Here is a 2,373-nt window from a genome sequence, read left to right on the forward strand (position 1 = left end):
AATGAAATCTAATTATTTGCAATAACCTGGATAGACCTAGAAGGTATCATGCTAAGTGAAATAAGTCAGAACAGAGAAAGACGTATAATCTTATCTATATGTAGAATCTAAAGAACAAAATAAACAAACAAAATAGAAACAGAATCATAGATACAGGGAAAAAACTGATGATTGCCAAAATGAGTAGCATTGGGGACTGGGTGAAAAAGCTTAAAAGGGTTAAGAAGTAAAAATTAGTAGTTACAAAATGGTATGTGTATATGAAGTACAGCATAATAACTATGTATAGTGCCAAGTGAGTACTAGACTAATCAGGGGATCACTTTGTAAATTCTAACCACTATTCTGTGACACCTAAAAGTAATATAAAATAATATTGAATACCACATCCAATTGAAGAATAAAAATTAAAAAAAAACATTAAAGATGATCCAAATAGAAATTTTATAATAGAAAATTAATTATCTACGATAAGAAGTTCTTTTAACAACAAGCTCTTGACTTGGATTTTAGCTAGATGGACTTGACAGCTAAGTGGAGATGACAGGGGAAAGAGCAAGTGAACTTGAACATAAATCAATTAACATTACGCAATGTGAGGAACAGAAATTAGTTAAAACCTAAAAGGCATTAACAGAGTCTCAAAGACTTGTCAGATGATACAAAAACAGTGCAACATATGTAACTATATGTAACTAGAGCATCAGAAGGAGAAGAAAAAGATAATGTAGCAAAAATAATATATTTGCAGAAATAATGACAAAATTTTCCAGTTTCATGAAAGATATACATTTGTAAACACGAGATGATCGGCAAATAGCAAACAGAATAAACTTTATAAAGTCCGTACAAGGCACATCATAGTAAAAAGTTTAAAGTTGAAGATATGAGCAAATCTTGAAAGAAGTAAGAGAAAAATGACATGTTACATAAAAAGAAACACCAGAAGAGAAGAAAGAGGAGAGAATGAAACATTGTGAAAGCAGTAAAAGGAAAGGATGAACACCGGCACGCCGCGCTTGGCCCAAGACTGCGGCGCCCTTTGCGCAGCCACCAGCTCTGTCCTGGGATGCTGTCTTGGGGCGGAGAAGTGTCCTGTCCCTGGCACACCCTGCACACCTCTGCGGTCGGCGCCAAAAATGAGGTGGCCCAAGTCCGAGTGGATAAAGGGTACAAGGCAGTGACTTACGAGGAGGCATACGCGCCTTCCCACATCACCAACCGCAAGGCTGGTTGTCACTGTACACGGGTAACATCGATGAGGAGGACTATGCTGTAGAGAGAACTGTGGGGGATGTTTTTCTTCGCAGGTTCATGCTGGGCAGCTTCCCAGGCTGCCTGGCTGACCAGCTGATCCTCAAGCGCCTGGCTCATCAGGTGAATTTCTGTGCTCCTATCCTGAGGCAGCTGCCTGTGGGCTACAGTGAGACTCTGCTGTCCTGCATTTACAAGTGTCCTGTGCATCTGCACTTCCAAACTGTACCCTCAAAGATTGTGTATAAATATACCTAGGATAGTCATCTTTTTTTGCGTCAAGCCGTATCCTGCAAACGACAGAAACATGTGGTAAAGGGGTAAAGTAGAAATGGAGAAACACATCCCCTCAGAGTCCAGAGGCTTCACTTTCCAAGCTGTGTGGAATAAATGTACTCTCCATGCTGTCTGACCTCTTGATCTGTCTTTACTCTTTAGGCAAAAGAACTAGAATAAGATTTCCAAGGATCCCAGAAGGCTTCCAAAAGATTTACCCTCAGCAAATGTCAACTGTATAATAAAGCATTGTTAACTATAGTCACATCATTGTACCATATATCTCCAGGATTTATTCATCCTGCATAACTGAAACTTTACCCCTGTACCAGCATCTCTCCATTTCCCTTCCCCTCAGCCCTTGGAACCATCACTTACTCTGTTTCTATTTCAATTACTTTTGATTCCACTTAAAAGTGAGATCATGCAACAAAAAGAAAAGAAAGAAATGGATGAACAACTCAGAATTCTATGTTTAGTAAAAATATCCTTAGCGAAGAAAGATTATAGAAATGATTTCATATAAAAGAAAAACTAACAGAATCATTACAAATGACCTAAGGAAAGGCTTCAGACTGAAAGGAAATGATACCAGATGGAAACTTGTATTCTCAGAAAGGAATGGTAAGCATTGGAAATGGTCAATAACCACATAAATCCAAAATAGTACATTTTGTTTCCATCTTCTTATTTACTACTCAAAGCAGCATAAATATGACAAATAACAAATACAGCATCAAAAATATAAATATACATGGACAGAGTGTTGCAAGTTTGCTACATTTTGGGGAAGCTAAAATATTAACTGCAAATGTGCTGTAAAAGGTTAGTTCTGCACTATAA

At 37.8% G+C, this 2,373-nt stretch overlaps 1 pseudogene; it reads left to right on the plus strand.

Moving 5' to 3' along the window:
• Positions 1 to 1,069: 1,069 nt before the first annotated feature.
• On the plus strand, positions 1,070 to 1,512 carry LOC105306373 (annotated as a pseudogene).
• The last annotated feature ends 861 nt before the right edge of the window (positions 1,513 to 2,373 follow it).

Source organism: Pteropus vampyrus, unplaced genomic scaffold (genome assembly GCF_000151845.1).
Source record: "Pteropus vampyrus isolate Shadow unplaced genomic scaffold, Pvam_2.0 Scaffold434, whole genome shotgun sequence".
NCBI classification, from domain to species: domain Eukaryota; kingdom Metazoa; phylum Chordata; class Mammalia; order Chiroptera; family Pteropodidae; genus Pteropus; species Pteropus vampyrus.